The sequence below is a fragment of the Episyrphus balteatus genome, chromosome 2 (assembly GCF_945859705.1).
Source record: "Episyrphus balteatus chromosome 2, idEpiBalt1.1, whole genome shotgun sequence".
NCBI classification, from domain to species: Eukaryota; Metazoa; Arthropoda; class Insecta; order Diptera; family Syrphidae; genus Episyrphus; species Episyrphus balteatus.
In genome coordinates this window covers 111,407,706-111,424,408 of record NC_079135.1, presented here as the reverse complement: position 1 = coordinate 111,424,408, position 16,703 = coordinate 111,407,706, and the positions used below count along the sequence as shown (strand labels likewise).

The following is a 16,703-nucleotide window of genomic DNA, read 5'->3' as shown; positions in this document are numbered from 1 at the left end:
TCTCCTTCAGGTACACTTCATGTTGCTTTTTCTATTTTCTTCAACAATTTATAGACCCATACAACCGGAATATATAAAAATAAAACTCCTAGTTCCATTGTTTTCTTTCCCTTGAGTTTCTTCCCATTAACCATTAAAAAATAAATTTTCACTGCTCACATGTTATGGCAATTATCTGAGGACGGTGGATGATGATGACGATGATGATGGTAAGCAACAACACAAGAAAAAACACACAACATCAAAGAAGAAGAAGAGAGAAATGGTAATGGTAAACACAAAACAACACACAACAACAACCTAACCACCGACGAACGTCGTCGTTCATCGTCCGTCGTCGGACGATATCAAAACATGATGCGATAAAAACGGCAAGTCTTTGTACATCGTCGTCGTCGACATCATGGACACATCCGACGCACAGTACAAAAACCAACCAAACCCGCCAAGTTTTATACTACTATGTTTTTTCTAGTATTTGTGTATGTATGTGTGTTGATTTTTAATGAAACTTTAAAATAGCGCATGCAACAATTTTTATATATTTTCCATTTCTATTTTGATAAAATAACGATGATGCCATTGGTTTTGTTTTTTTTTTTTTCGTTCTTTTTTCTTTCGATCCATCCTATCCTCACTCGAACACACCAGGCCAGGCCACATTACTGAGAGTTTAAAGAGTTAAGTTAGTTTTTTGCCATAATTTCTATGTAGGACAGAGAGAGATAGATAGAAAATTTAATGTATACTTAATCGCAAGTAAGTAGTTTGGCTCTGACTATATGGCTATGGCTATGGCTGGCTGCTGCTGGTGCTGGGTGAGTAAAGTACATTCTTATTAGTGTAGTGGTGGCCTGATGAAGAAAATACACAAAAATCCACTACGAGAGTAGGTTGTCACCAGTGATGTTATACAACAGCAAAACAAATGTAGCTAAGACCAGTTTGATGAGATAAGGATGATTTCTCACCTAAATTCTTTGATCCCAGTAAAAAAAAAAGAAAAGTATAAGGCTACTCATGCATAGGGTTGCCAACCGTACTCTAAAAAAGAGTATTGTACTCTTTTTCACGTATGTATGTGTACTCTATAATCTATAACTCTGATAGAGTACGTCAAAATACTCCTTTTTTTTTACTTAAGGCTGAGTGTACCACCACATAAACATAAGCATTTTAACGTTTACAAATTGGTGGATAACTTTCATATTTCTAAAGATAGAATTGAATGAAAAAAAGAACGAGGCTTAAAATATATTTCTAAATTTGAACAATTGTAATTTAGAGAGTACAAAACACTATAATTTTTGTCGTTGTTTTAGTACGACCTATTTGTTTAATTCAAATTTTGTTCTCTATTTTACTTTGCTTTGTTTAAGACCTGAAAATATTAGATTTTTTCTTGTAAAATATCAAGGTATTTAAAATTGAGTTAACCTTCTTATATATTTTTATTTCGATGAATTATATTGATAACTGCAAAAATTGTAAGCCATATTCTATCTGTTCTTGCCACTTCAGCATTCACTGAGAGAGTATTTTAGGTCTTGAATATGAAGTGGCGAGAGGAGAGGAATAGGGCTTTGTTGAAATTGATCAAAAATGAGCTCTTAATGTATATGAATTTTGAATTTGAACGTTTAGTCATACACATATTTTAAAAACAACAAAAAATTGTTATGTACTGTAAGAAGCAAAAAAAAAAAAAATACATTTTCAAGACTTGAAATAAATGGTACTCTTCTTTTTTCAAATGTACTCTTTTTTTTTCGTCTCTGAAACCAAATATACTCTATTCCTTGTTAAAAAAGTTGGCAACCCTACTCATGCAACTGAGTAAATTGGTTATAAAGTTAACAACTGTCAAAATTTGTATTAGAAAAGACAGTTCGTTTGTTACGAGTGAAGTTTAAGTTCCAGGGATGTGGCTTGCTTGCAATCTGATAAGAAAGTAGGGAAGAACTTATCTCAAAACATTACCTTCCCTAAAAGCTTGCTAAAAGTCGACGTCTGAGAGACTTGAGATGCCAGTACAGGGCTAACTTAACCAACCCATTCATTTCGAAAGGCAATATTTGGAAAGCATGAAGATATTTCGAAAAAAATTGAAGGAAAAATATGAAATCTGTCAAATTTTAAAAGTGGGGATGAAATCCTCTCAGAGAAAGAAAAATTGTGTGTAAAATACTCAAACGTTTTTAGGACAAAATTGCACGATCTGACAGTCCGCCTTGAACCTTTTGACATGTGCGTACATTTTGAAGATTGGTTCTTGAACCATCACACAATCAAATTTCAGGTTAAAAATATAATTGACAGGAGTTCGATACAAATTTGAACCTGTTTGCATGATCATTAAAAATGGTGTACGTGACGATAAGCAACCAACACCAATTAAACCTAAACACCTGCAGTGATTAATAAGTAATAGAACGGGAACTACAAAAAAGCAACTAATTAATGCTTAGGTAATAGGGTTTTGTCTCCTCAAATGTCAAAAACATAATATTTAACTTGAAATTCTAGTACAATACAAGTAAAAATCCTACACAAATAACATCACTGGACTGGTGAACAATGCAAAAGCACATACCTTTATAACTTTATCTTAGAATTTGTGTATGCAGTTTTTTGTGTATCTATAAAAACAATGAATAAAAAAACAATTTTTTTTTTAAATTTTTCTAAAAAGAAGAAATTTCTACGACAAAGAAAATTATTTTTTTTAACATTTTTTTTATGCTTGACATTCTTTGTTTTCCTCATAATTTTATTATTTCTTCTGTCACAAATGACATTACACAACATTCTGCGGTGTGAAAAGAGAAATTTTATATAGCTTTTCAGATATATGTAGCTAGCAGATGTTTGACTTTCAATTATTGCATTTTAAGAACTGTCTAAAAAAGACGTGATTTACCTACCTAGCATTAAAAATCTAGTTAGACTAACTGTAATTGGGAAAGAATGAAAAAAAAAAAAACTGCTGATGATCTTATAACCACTTAACGCTCTCACTTTTTTTTCTTTTTTTTTGCTTCATACCTGTGTCACTTGTTTTTTTTTTTTTCTGCTACTGCTGCTGCTTTGTTTAACCAAGGTGTTCACAACGACGACAACGACGATGATGATGATGACAACGACTCTTTTGTACTTGAGATTGGACTGCGTGCGCTTTTCTTCACTCCTCTGACTCTCTTCAAAAGGAGGAATTTATCTAGATACATGAATTATGCACAATTTCCCATTCAAATTTAGAAAAAGATTTTTTTTTTATATTTTTTAAAAATTAATTTCTCCAGAAATACACTCTCACGAGAAACACTTTTTTGTATAATAATTTGATTTTATTTGAAAATATCTGTTGAAATAAATATATGTAGGTAGGTAATAGGTAAGGTAGGTAGAGAAAGGCGAAAACGTTGATGCGGTGGAAAAATTTATATTTTTTTTTTCTTTTTTTTATGTAAAATACCTTTTTTTCTTGAAAGATATAAAAATCACTCCCGAAATACAAGAAAAAATAAAAGAAGAAGAAAAGATTATAATACAAAGTAAGTGACGAATTAATTTTTTTTTCTCCTTAATCACACTTTTTCAACTCTCCGGTCTGTTGCTTTACGGTCACGTATTGTATCGCTGTATCTATTTAAAAAATTGTTGAACGATATACAACAGTCATCACGGGGTACTAATACACAAATGAAAATTGCGATAACTGAGGGGAACGAACAAAGCCTCAGAGTTTTGCTCTGAACGTTGAACGAACATACGAAAACGAAAATCGAAGAAGCAGAGGAAAAAAGTAGGTAGTAAAAAGCAGAAAGAAGAACGAGGAATATGTGAACCAGAGATACCCAAAAGAGATGAGAAACTTCTGACGTCATACGGGTTTGCCTACAAGCTGCTTTAGACATTTTTGGATAAGTATGCGTGAAAAAATATACATTTTTGGCTAAGTATGCGTGAAAAATTATACATTTTTGCTTAGGTGTGCGTAAAAACACCGTGGCTACACTATGTGTGTTTTTCACATTTATTCACGAATACAAAAGAGATTACAACAACACGAAATAAACAAATGGGTTTTGGGGGGTAAAACGTACGAAAGTTTCCCATCTCCTTTGGGTATCTCTGATGTGAACACACTGTTACAGTTATGTGAAAAAAAAACAAGTTCAAAAAACTACTCTAAAATCATATTCTATGAAACGTATGAAAACGTATAAAACAATAATTTCGTCATAAATTATTTGTTCATTATTAGTTCATGACTTTTATATCAAGACGACGCCATATTCAATTTAAAGTGATGTCTTATAACCAGCAGTCAAGCAGGAGCCATCCAACGATACCTCATTTGTCAATTTACGATAAGTATTTTAGGAGTTACGATGGAACTCATGAACATAGTACATACCGCTCAAAAACCACATATTCCTCCTTTAGATTTTACCCGATACCTGAAATATAGTCAACTGTCAATGTTAGGTAATAATGTATGAAAAGAGAACTGAACGAAATTGAATAGATTATCAATTAAACTCTCATCTGCACCCACCTGACAGGATATACATAATTATGACTTTCATATTATTCATTAGTTCTTTTTTTACCTTAAAAGGAACACGGCTTAATTCCTTGTCAATTTGTCATCAGAACATACCTTTTATTCTTATTTTGACATTTGACTAACGAAATTAGAAAATTAAAAAAACATTTCAAATCTTTGGGTTAACATCACTGTAAAAACGACCCGGTGGAATAAGGCCAATGTGAACACCGTCATTTAAAATCATTGGACTCACAGAACTGTCAAAATGAGACGGCCTATTGAGGCCTATGTGAATACCGTACTTGTTTCTTCATGTGTCAACGATGACTAAGCAAAATAAAAAGTCATTCAAATATGAAAATTTCTGAATCTTTGAAAGTGACAACTATTAAATGAACTGACAGATGCAAAATTTTAAAGTCAATTAAACGCAGTGGTATTAAACAAATGTCAGATTCATCAAAGTAAATGATTTTGACACTTGAGAGGAATATGCTAAAAATCCCTATTATGCCGACTTTTCACGAGTCGATTTTAGCCGCACGATATGTCGCACGGCTAAAGTCGACTAGGATTTTTCTATGGGGATTGTCACTTTATCACCTGCGGCTTACGTTCACACGAGTCGAAAAGCTTCGCTGCACTGCAAAAATCGACTCGTGAAAAGTCGACATTATGGGTTAATAAAATCAAATTATTGTTCTTCGGAGTCTTGCAATTTGTGTACATTAATTATTTTGCACAGCAATGTAAATCTGAGGGTAGTATAGTATAGTTAAGTAAGTAACATACAAACAAAGAAAAATGAATACATCGGGGCAACACACAATAAGAGGCAGTCCCAGACAATTTATTTATTTTCATTTCTTGTTATTATTTCTTCCTTCTTCTTCTTCATTTTCTTCATCATCTATCGTATATTTTCTATAGATAAGTAAAGTTCATGTTGTATCTTTTCTATCAATTCTGTTTTGATGTTTTTTTCTAAATTACATATAGGTTGTGTTGTTGTTTCGATTTTGGTAGGTACGAGAGGTACGAGTAAAACAACAAAACACACAACGAGTATTGCTTCTTTTTTTTTGTCGTATTTCTGGGGGGATTGCAAACATTGCATGCGATATGTGAATGCGATAAAGTGTTTTCAAGATAGTGGCAATGGGTATGTCATGCAAGTGTGAGGGTGCAGAGTTAATGGATAAAGTATCAGTATGCAATGGAATAGAGTTGCCAAGTAGTTGCATTTTTGTTCGTAAATGAATTGTGGGAAATGTCAAATTGACAGGGGATTTCAGATTAGGAATAAGGGAAGAAATTTTAAACTTTTACGATTTTGAAGAGTCAACTATAACGAATATTTCTGAATATAAGAGTTATTAATAGCCCTGTTCCTTTGAGAGGTGAAAAAGTACTATTAGTAGCTTCCTAGTGGTTTTCCACTTTTAAAGGAATCAATGCAATTTCCATCTACCAGGGCAGAAGAACATAAGAAGTTCTAGTAGTAAATGTACTAGATCATCTACTTATGAGTTAACTACTACATACCTCCAAAGGAACGGTGCTGATAGCTGCATTCCCTTGGAAGTGTAAACTACTCATGACTAGAAATCTAGTACAGCCACATCGACAAGAAGATCTATTGCTGATTGTTGTACTAGATCTACTAAACACTTGTTGAATTATGCCACATGCTCTTGATTTTTGGGGGGATTGAATGGTCGTTTTGCTTAAATTTTTGAAAGCACTGGACCTCCTAAGTCTTGTAACCAATATAGTTCCATAAAAGCCCCGTTCCAGTGGTAGTTTACTCATGAGTAGATCTAGTACAAGAATTAACACATTATCTAGGAATGTGTAGTTGTTGCACAGATTTCTATGAAGTTAGTTCTGAAACGAATTAAACCAAGATTATTCCGAAAAATGACACTGACAGTTATTTTGACAGATTTGTATCTAAAACTTGAATAACTTGTATAAGCTTTTATACATCTCTTTTCAGTGTTAAACACAAATGTGGGCAATACTTGTTTATTTCATTTTCTCTTTCTTCCAATCTTTGTTGTTTACTCATCGCATAATATTATTTTTTACTGGATCGTATTTTTATCCAAGCCCCCCCCCCCCTCTTCACTTTTTCTTGTTCTTTTTTTTTGATGTGTTGTTGTGTTGCATTGCACCCTTATTGCCATCGTGCATTGACTTTGTGTGTTCAATGGCAACAGAAGTGGAACAACAAGGAATAGACAAAATGGCAATGGCAACAACAGCAACACACAAAAATAAAGAGTGCACCACGTTGCTTTAAATGAAAAACAAAAAAAAAATAATGTACAAGTATGTTGTTTTGCAGTGTGCATTGGTAAGTAGTATTCGTAAAGCTTAAGATAGATAGAGGTAAGTTTCTACTTTCGCAAAAAGTAAATGAAAAAATAAAAGAAAAAAAAACTACTAACTAATAGCGGTGTTGCTAAGCTCTGTCTTTGAATCATCAAAAGAAATAAAGGTAGGTAGTAGAAGAATTCATTCGATGAGTGTTAGAGTTAGATGGTGGTATAAGGTGACTTTTCTATAAGAAGTAATTTGAGATGGAAGCAGGAATCACCATACAAAAAATAATACACGTCATCCGTTTTGTGTCATGAGTGTATGGATATGAAAAATCGACAAAACGGTTTAACAAGAAAATAAAAAAACAAAAACAAAGAAAAAGAAAAAGAAGAATGACTAATTGCTCATGTTCATTCCAAATATTGCGCGAGAGTTGTGAAACTCAAGTTATACGAAGCCAAAAGAAAAACTATACGAAACATAAATAAAGAACGAAAAAAACATAAGAGGTTAGGTTAAGTTTTAAATGGTCGGAATGGGCTTTGATGACGATGATGGTGGGTGAAGGGTGACCAAGCGTTTGTTAAATAAAAAAAAAAACCTATGACGAATACAAAATAATGCGCTTCATGAATAATTTTTTTTAGTTCAGAAATAAGCAAACAAGAATGTTTAACGATAGATAACAATGTTTTTTTGCGAGAAATAACAACTTGTCTAGCAAAAAAGGTACCTAGGTAGACTTACCTATTTCTATTTTGCTGACGTGTAAACAGGTTCTTAATTGTTTAGATATCTAAATAAAAATGCTATTGTATCACCCAATTATTTATCAATTACCTACCCACTTGACAAATTGCACGTCGTCAGTGAAATTGCATTCAATTTCGACAGAAAAACAACTAAGAACCTAGGTGGGTTCAAGTGAAATTTGAAAGCAGGTCGCTGGTTTTTCACATTTCTTATGATATAGGTTAGTTAGCAAATTCTTAAAGGATTACTCAAGCCTTCGGTAGCACGTGCAAGTTCTAGCGGGCTTTTCTAGTTCTGTGATATGTTAGATAAAAAACTTTTCACATTTAAATTAACTGATGATAAAGTTATCATTTTGTATTATCATAGAACCGGAATAGGGGCCTTGGCATGTAAGTAGTCTATACAGATGTATTATCATTCAAATTTATATTTATAAATTTGATGTGACTCAGGTGACAGGCCACTTGCAGGCCAACTTGCTAGCACCTTACGAGTTTTGAACCATTAAGCTGCGTTCACATTATGTTGATCAACACTGTTTTTTTGTATAGCCCCGTTCCATGTCCTCGAGTAGGAGATCATGTATAATTATTATTGTAGTACTAGATCTACTCATGAGTAAATTACCACCTCCAATGTTACGGGGTATTTTTTGGGGATTTTAGGGGACTTTGAATTTTCAGTACAAATTTTGTTTGTTAAATATCTCCTAAACGTAGGGTGGACAAACGTCGATTTTTTGTTCGTATCGTTTTGTTGAAGTGGACAAACGATTACAGTTTGAATTTTTGAAAAAGAGTTATTTTTGGGGATTGTGAAATTTTCAGTAGGTACACTGTGGTGTATGCGTAATATTTTATGGGAATTTTTAAAATTTGTTTTTTTAATATCTCCTAAACTCAAGGTGGACAAACGTTGATTTTTGGTTTGAATCCATTTTTCGAGGTGGACAAACGATGGCCGTTTGAATTTTTGAAAAATACAAAATCATTACTAGAAAAAAATATATTTTGTATAAAAAATTGTTTTTTTTTTTTAATATCTACTAAACGGAAGGTGGACAAACGATGATTATTGGTATATATAAAAAACTTGAGGTGGACAAACAACACTCTAAAATTTTGTTTGAAGGATAGACAAACGAAAATTTTTGGTGGACAAACGGTGCACAAACGAATTAGACAAGTTTAGCTCAAAAATTTTGAGGTCACAGTTTTGAATTCACGGAGTTGTTGACCACACTTTGAATGTTGACCAAGTTTGAACGTGTCATTGTAGATTTTGAATTTTGAAATTCAACTGCCATTTCGCTGTCAAAACTTTAAAACAAATTCGACCCGGAAAGAGAGTTAAAATCCTGAGAATCCGTGAAGTTGTTGTAACACTGAAGTGTCAAAAAATAGATCGCTTTGTGTTGAAAAATTTGCTTTTATTTTCTCTGTACGAGTTTAGGACTTGACGTTTAAGTCTAGATTTAGTTAAAATCGGTATTCTTTAGAAGCTCATAAATAAAGGCCATGTGTGAATTGGGTTAAATATTTTTTTGACACTGTTGAGATGAAAAGATAAATTTTCAGCTGTCAAAAATTTGTGAGAACCTTTGTCTAAAAAGTCAGTTGAAGAGGAACTCTAAGGAATAGCCTGTGGGATTCCTAATATGGAAAATACCTTATGTCCTCGGCATGCCAATGAATAAAGAAGTATGGTCAGAACTCGCTAAGAGATCCTGGGTCCATAGAGTCGCTTGAACTCGATGGAGTAGTTTTTGGTATTCCTGATATGGGAAATACTTTATGTCCCCAGCATGCAACCTGGAGAGAATTTTGGTATTAACTCGCTAGGAAAACCCATGTTCAACGAACTTTTTGAATAGGAATTCGAAGGAATAGTTTGTGGGATCCTTTTTTACTTATATTTCCTATTATATTTAGCTTTGTTTTTTTTTTTTTTTTTATCACCCGTATTGCGATTGTCAACTATCAATTCAAAGAAAATAAATTTTGAAATTTGGTGTTTTAAAACCTTATTTGTGAGAAAACTGGTCAACTTTTTAATGAAATTTACAAGCAAACGGAAAGCACACTCTGCTTTCAAAACTTTTGTGAATTAAGTAAAACGATATCGAAATTTATTTTTTATCAATTTATTATTATTGATTGATAGTTGCAAATCGCAATAAGGGTGTCTCGATTCTTTTCTAATAAATCTTAGCTATCTGACAAAAAAAATTTATATAATGGTAATGCTGTGCAACCAACAAAGTTGAGAGTTCATTTGGAGGTCGATTTCTTTTTTTTCACTCTCATACAGTTTCGCCTATTCTCGTTGCATTCACATATACCAACTGTGTGTATATCTTTTCTTTGGTTATTTTTCCCTCCTTGTCATATACTACAACACCCACTTGTATGCCTTAAAGTTGTATTTGTATCGCGAAGCAGCATGGTCTGGAAAAACATTAATTTCTGTTGATTGCGAAGGTGAATAAGAAATAATAAAAAAATAAAAAAAAAGTTGTATAACGACTTTTCGATTCGACTTTGTATATAGTTTAGTTGTAAGCGAACGCAACAAAACAAGCCAAGCAAGAAGCCAAAGTCATCGAACAACATGTCCAGTGCCATGACGACGACCAACGACAGAGAGAGATACCTCTACAAAACAGGAATTCAGTTTTCGCACAAAACAATAACAACTGAACAAAAAAAAAACATCAATATTTACCAATTGCTTGGATCTATTTTTGTATCCGCTGCAACGATTTTGCAAATAAATTCAAAAAAAAAAAACAAAAAAAGCAATGGAATGCGTTCACTGTGTGCACAATGAGTTGATACATATAAACAACATACACATGTAGACATATCTACTATATGACATTGTATTCTTCTTTCATACGAACGCGGAGATATGTTTGCTACATTGGGGAAAGAACGTAAATAACAACATATGACTGCTACTCTACTACCACCAACAACAAATGTATGATAAAATTCTTTTTGAAAACAACAATAAAAAAAAAGTTTCAAAAATCCTTTTGATTTATGTAGATCAAGAATAAAATTTGAACTCGGAATTTTGTGTTGTCAGAATGTGTATTGCTTTGTCTGTTTTGGAATGTCATCCAAAGCTGTTAACTTTTCTTTTTTTTTTTTTGGTATTTTTGCACAGATGCGCGTGTTTTTCATTAATTCTTTGAAAATATGAAACTTTAAGGCTTTGAATCAATTCCTGATTTTGTCTCTGGGATGAATTATTTGATGTCATGTTAAATGAAACAGAACTGTCAAAGTGACAGTAAGAACTTCAGAAGTTATAAAAACCACATTATTATGAAGATGAAGGTTTCGAGTGTTGGGACTGCCTTGTCAAACTCGGGAAGAATAAAGTTAAAATACCTTCCCGACGTCCAAATTTTTCCACACAATCCCGACTTTTGGTTTTTGTTTTTAATATAATTTGGAGGTGCTAGTGTTTACTCATGAGTAGATGATCTAGTACATTTACTGCAAGAACTATGCTCTTCTGCCAAATTTGATGGGAATTGCATTGATTTTTTGAAAGTGTATATCATTTAAAACCGGTAGTAATCTACTGGTAGAAATTTGAAACCTCCCAAAGTTATTGAAAACCACTACGTTATGTAATTCACACATTACTTCCAAGTAGAAGTTGGATCTTTTAAAATTTTACATGTCAAAAATGAATTTTGGTTCATGTATTTGAACGCAGCCAATTAGTCTCGCAAAATGGTTTAAAATATTCCTTTGAAAATGTTAAGCGCCAGATTCATAGACGGATAAGGGACATTTAAGTTGCCAAAGATTGTGTTCTTTTGAAGGTTGTAGAATATTCATGAGTAAAAATCTAGTACTACCAATAACACATCATAACTCGAGCAAAAATGTGCTAAATGAAGTACCAGATCTAGAAACGCGGCTAATATTTCTTGCTAAATAGTCTAGATGGAAAAGTAATTATAGAAGGTAGGTGGATGTAGCAAGCAAAAATTCACTGTTAGGTGCGTTTCTTTGAAAGTGATAGCCTATTCATGAGCAGAAATCTAGTACTACCAACCACACAATCTATCTACTCGAGCAGAAGATGAGTAGTCTACCACCTCCAAAGGAAGGCGAATATTAACCGCTAAATAATCTCGATGAAAAAGTAATAGTAGGTAGATAGATGTAGAAATTAAAGATTCACGTTGTTATTTTGCCATTGATATTTGACATTTGAGAATTTTAAGAGGCAAAGAGGCAAGAGGAATTTCCTCAACTTTGGGAGGTTGCGGTGTTTTCTTATAACAAAATTTGTACGCCCTCTAGAGGGCGCTTCTGCTAATTAGACAATCCCGGTTGAGAAATCATCGTCAGCTGTCAGAGTATACAGTATTTTAAATAGCAAAATCATCTTTCACTACACACACAGTTTTGTTCATTTTTCCATTAAGGGATTAAGTACATCATTTTTCAATTACTCTTGCACTTTTGCATTTTTTTGTATCCTTTTTTGTTGGTTTATTTTATGTCTGACAGTTGAACTTTATAATGAATTTAACGATATTTTTAAACTTTGAAATAAAAAAAAAGAGGACATGTTATGGGTGTGATTTAAGTGTTTTTATTTTTTTCGAATAAAATAAACTGAAATCTGTTACAATTTCAAACACTTAAAATATTTTACTGCCAACGTTGTTACTGTCAATATAACGTTGAATTTAAACTTTAATCTATTCTTTCGTTTGCTCGTTTTTAACTACAAAAACAACAGAACAAAAAAACCCAACTTCCATTATAGGTTTGCCCAAAAAATTTACTCATGTGTAACGGTGCATACAAAACATTTTAGCATTCACCACAGCAACGTTCCAATACATATAGTCGAAATGAAAAAAAAAAATAAAGGAAACAAAGACAAAAATGTTACACAAACTGTTATTTTGTTTTTGTCTTTATCTGTTTTTTTTTTTTTTTTTTATTTATTTATTTATTTCTACTAGCACGCGGGATTTTTTATTTTAATTCATGCGCGATTCTATTTTTTACAAAAAATAAAAAGTAGCTAAACGAGCAAAGGTAAAATAAAATAATAATAAAGGTCTTCAAATAGGGTTCGGATTTTGTAATTGTAAAAAGTCAAACTTAAACTTTGGAAGTCATATTTTTGTAGTTTCTTTTCGAAAAATCGAAAACGAACAGATCCGATGATTCATAAATCGAAATTCAATACAAACAAAACTTTTGATCAGTTAGTCAGCTATTACATGAAGCCTCAAGAGGCGACTCTTTTTAAACATAATGAGTGCAAAAGAGAAAAAAGATGAAAGAAAAAATTATCCGACCGAGTCGTGGGTCGTGAGTCCGAGACTCTTTTTTGACGTTTCTTTTTCTACTTTTTCTTTTTTCAACATTCCCTCTCATTTCTTTTTGCTTCTTGGTGCAATACAACAACAACAAATTTTAAATCAAAAGAGAAATGTCAAATTTGAGTCCTGGACTCAAGAGGCATCGTGTAATAGTACGCGCCTCACAGAATGATTATCAAAAGAAAATTAGCTGACTTAAATGTAAAAAAAAAACGCTTGGGTTAGTTTGATTTACGATTTTTCTTTACACTTTGAACCACGGTTTAAATCTTTGCTTCAACAATAAATGGTTATTGAGATTTATTCGTATTTCATTAGAATTAAGAAAAATGCTCTGAATTTGATTTCGAGAGTTTCAGCCAGATTTGATAAAATTTTTTTGACAGATATGGCTTTTAAAAAGTATAGCTTTTCAGGATATCAAATAGGTATACCCAAATGTCAGTGCTGTCAACTTTGTTGGTTAAGTTTCAATACTTTATATTGTCTTTTACTTTTTTAAGAGCTTTTAAAGAAGTAATTTGTTACCAGTATTTTGAAAGGGATATTTAAAAATAGACCCAGTTAATTGTTCAAGAATGTTAATTTAACAATGATAATGAATCAATTTTATGATCTTTATTCCTAATCCGAACCCTTTCCCTGTTGTTTATTTCCAAATAGCACATTTGTTATTCCTTTTTTATTTGGTATTTTTCTTTCGTACAGAAATAAGCAAATGAAGACAAAGTGAATGTCCGGAGTTCTTTTTTGTGTTTTTTTGTTTTTCTTCAAATCTTTTTTTCGGACGTAATTTACTCCACTTCCACCACATCATCTTTTGGCGAGGAAATAAAAGCATATACCTAGTCATTCATAGACGAATTTTATAGTAGTAGTAAATAGATAAATACATACTAGGTATATCTATATTAAAGCTGCACACTTTAATTTGAGTAATAAATTGAGAAATAAGTATTGTTTTGACGATATAAAATCTGAACAGAGCAATTTGCGTGGGTTGTGGATCTTGAATGACAGAAAACAAAGCAATGAGAAGTAAAACAAATGGTGTGCCTTCACTTAAATAGGCACAGCTACAACAACAAGCTTTACAAAAGTATGGCATGATGGAAATGAAAATGGTTATAGAGGTCAATTTACGATTTATATTATGTAGGTTGATGGTATATAAAGTTGAATGCGGTGCGCGGTGGTGTTTTGTTTTGCGTTTTGTTTTTGGCAAATGCTGCGTCGTTGTCGATCCAATCCAACAACCGACGACGACGCTGGCTGCTGAGAGAAAGTCACCTTTCTGTGCAAAACTGACAATGGCGTTGGAAACATTGTTTATGAAATTGAAATCTTTTTATATTATGCCTACTCGTATAGCAACAACTACCTAGCGACCAATATATTTTTTTTATTAAAAGCTATTATAATGAATTTGTTGGCAAATTGTTAAGTGTAATAAACATAACATGCCGTCAGTATCTATATGCAAGCACTCAACCGTTAATAGCTTATGTTTTGATAGTTTGAAGTTGAATAAGTGAGATATTAAGTATGTATTTTTATCATAGTTGACCGTCTTCGTGATCGGAATAATAAAGCGGGAACACAAATATTTAATAGGTTCATATGAAAAAAAGCTATCTTAGCTTAACCAAGTATCACGTCATCATAAAAGTTCTATGAATGTTTGAAAAGGATAAACTTCTTTAATTTTCCTAAAAGACTTCTTAAAGCGCTAACTATAATAGGCATGAGCTTACATGAGCTAGTGTCAAAATGACAGGTGAATGTGCAAGTGACTGCTTACTTTGCCTACGTTTTGTGTCAGAAATCACCGTCTCTAAAATCGCCTGAAAAACGAAGCTCAGAGTTGACGTTTTCGGTTCAACTTCAATAATCTCGTTTTGTGAAACACGTCCAATACTAATTTTGATTTTCATTTTCAAATCTGAGTGACAAACGAAAACTGACAACTAATATACCAGTGTTCTCATTTTGGCTTACTTCCAAAGGAGGTTTTTACTTTATTTTACGATTTTTAAATCGAATTGAAATACAAACCCAGCCAACTGCGCTTTGGATATTATTACAAATTAATATTCAAAGCACACTCGAAACTCAAAAGAAATAGTATTCAATAATTAAAAATAAATATTAACTTCAGTTTGAACCAAGTTCAAACGATTTATCCGTTCAAATATGAAAATTTCCGAATCCGTCAAAGTCAAATATGACAAACAGAATTTTGTTGAAATTGACAGCGACAAAATTATCAATCATTCAAATTTTCTAACGACTTTATTAACAACCCGACAATCAACTTCCCGATAGTTCACAAAGTTCCCGTCCTTATTCCAAAGAGTCAAAGATTTCAGATTTATAAATCTTTGACGTTTGAGAGAGAAAAACATTGCTTTTTGGATTCAAAGTCCAGGCAACGAACACATGTATTTATTAATATCTTTGACAGTGACACCTAAATTAACAGCAGTTCTGTTCAGTTACTTTTTTCGAACACAAGTGTTTGGAAAATAAACCGACAATATGTTTCTCTTCTAAACTGTTGTCATTACTGTAAAATGTGGCTTTCTACAACAGTTCAGAAAATGATTTTTTGTAATAGATTATAAGTCGAATTTCAAATGGAACTACTTTTCATATTGATTTTACATTTGAAAAACGTCAGACTTCTACATTTTAAGAGTTCATAAATCCTCACTAAAAAAAGTCTTCTCCAAACGTGAACAAAAATATGACAAGTTATTTAAATAAACCGGGAATGTCCATTTTTAACTTAGGTATAGGTTTAATTTAACTGTTTTTATTCTTCTTCTTTTTTTTTGCAAACACGCTTCATACACACGTTCACTCAACTAAAAAGGTGATTTTCAATACAAAGTCTTCAAAATTGGCAAAACCATCTTTTTTTCGTATACACCTTCGAACATTTCACACAAATCATTAAAAAAGGTCAGTAACTTTTCAACTCTCCAAAATAAAAACACCTAGCAACTATTTATTCATTTTTCTATACCTGGTATAGAATGTATAGGCCTTTTGTATGCGGGCATTAGCCCAACAGTTGAATTTAAATATCTGTATACCTATTTTGTATCCGTACGTTTGTAGGTATGATTTTTTCTACCGGCACTTTCCCAAACGAGAATTAAAAAAAAATACACAAAAGCTATGAAGATAATCAAAATAAACCTTAGGACTCCACGTCAACATAGCTTTTGTAAATCATAAGAATAATTACATATACCTACACGTTTTTTTCTCTGTTCTTTTTTGACTTGTTGTAAGCATGCTCCACACTCTTTATATACCTATACCTTCTCTCCCATGCTATATTTTGCTTTTAGAAGTTTTTCTTAAATCTCACAAAATCTACTAAATCAGGAGCAGAACCGGCATTATCTGTCGTCGTCTCTTTGAAGAAACCACGTACATACATGAACGCCATAATCGATGTAACTATGGACATGGCGAGAGAGTGAGAGAATATAGCTCTCAAACCAACAAAGCAAAACGTTAGTTACATCTAAATACAAGCAACATTAAATTGTCGTTATCATCTATCGGGCAGCGTGCGATGACAGCAGTGGTCAAGTAGTGGTGTACATCGTGGAGAGTTTGACATGCCATCTAACAATTATTCAATTTGTTTTTAGCAAATAAAATAGTTTTTTCTTTGCACTC

The 16,703-nt window shown here is 32.4% G+C and overlaps 1 protein-coding gene across 5 annotated transcripts in view; it reads right to left on the bottom strand.

The window, feature by feature from the left end:
- LOC129911921 (uncharacterized) overlaps window positions 1-16,703 on the bottom strand; it is a 79,432-nt gene that overhangs the window by 48,912 nt on the left and 13,817 nt on the right. The window contains exon 1 of one of the 5 annotated variants that reach the window (XM_055989937.1): window positions 16,106-16,251. The exons of 3 other annotated variants lie outside the window; for them this stretch is intronic. The gene's annotated coding sequence lies outside the window, so the exon portion shown is untranslated. Of the gene's footprint in view, window positions 1-3,045; window positions 3,828-16,105; window positions 16,252-16,703 lie in introns of those variants that run through there. One more of the 5 variants, XM_055989934.1, reaches the window with a different exon arrangement.